A 954-nucleotide genomic window follows, 5' to 3' on the forward strand; every position below is an offset into this window, starting at 1 on the left:
CTAGGAAGGAATGAGCTTAATGTGAGGTGTAGGCAGATCTAAGCAGTGTAAGGGGAAGACTCTGATAGAACCTCCTGATGCCCCAGCCAGATGGCATTTGTCTGTTTGCTAGCTGGTGCACCAATCTCCCAGCTGATGTGAGCATTAACTGCTGACGATTCACAGCTTCACCATTTTCCAGAGGTTCTGTCAGCAAATGGAAGCCGTGTTACCCAGAGATGTCTGAGAGTTTAATCTATACCCCTTCTTTAGGAGGGTGGAATGCTGCCCTACAGCCAATGGCTGACTAGTATAGTAGTATAGGCCTTGTGCTTTCTTGTCCCCATGGACTAATATCTTTCCTTCACTACTTCAATAAGATTTCCAGTAAAAGGGTGACAAAACACTACTTAATACTCTCAATTACAGTTTAAAAGTGATTTTTAAAAATTGATGTCGAGAACTTGGAAATGTGGTCGTTTTACCTTTGTGACTTCAGTTTGTTTACTTATATAAATATTATGTTGGGCAGAACAAACTATAATGAAATATAAGAGCTGGCTGGGCTAGACTTTGCAATTTCATGGCTTTAATCTACTTTAAATTTTGAAATATACCCTATAGCAAAATTACATAAAATGTAAATGTATATCTTAACAAGATAATAAAGCAAACACTAGTCTATGACTTTCAGAATTCAACCACAAGTATAAATAGGCAAATACGTTAACCTGAGGATCAGAGGTTGAAAACATCCAGCCCACAACATAGAACAGGCTTCTCAGATTTACTCTAGCTAACCCATGAGAAAATAAACTAGAAGATAAATTTCCCTAGAATTGTAATCAGGTTTTAACTTTTCTCAGCAATATTACAGTGCAAAATAATTAGTATTTAAGTTATTGAAATCCTTTGTATAAATCATTCTCTATTTCTTCTAACTGCCTTTATTTGTCATCTTCAGTAAAACTCAAT

The sequence above is a fragment of the Galeopterus variegatus genome, unplaced genomic scaffold (genome assembly GCF_000696425.1).
Source record: "Galeopterus variegatus unplaced genomic scaffold, G_variegatus-3.0.2 Scaffold3353, whole genome shotgun sequence".
NCBI classification, from domain to species: Eukaryota; Metazoa; Chordata; class Mammalia; order Dermoptera; family Cynocephalidae; genus Galeopterus; species Galeopterus variegatus.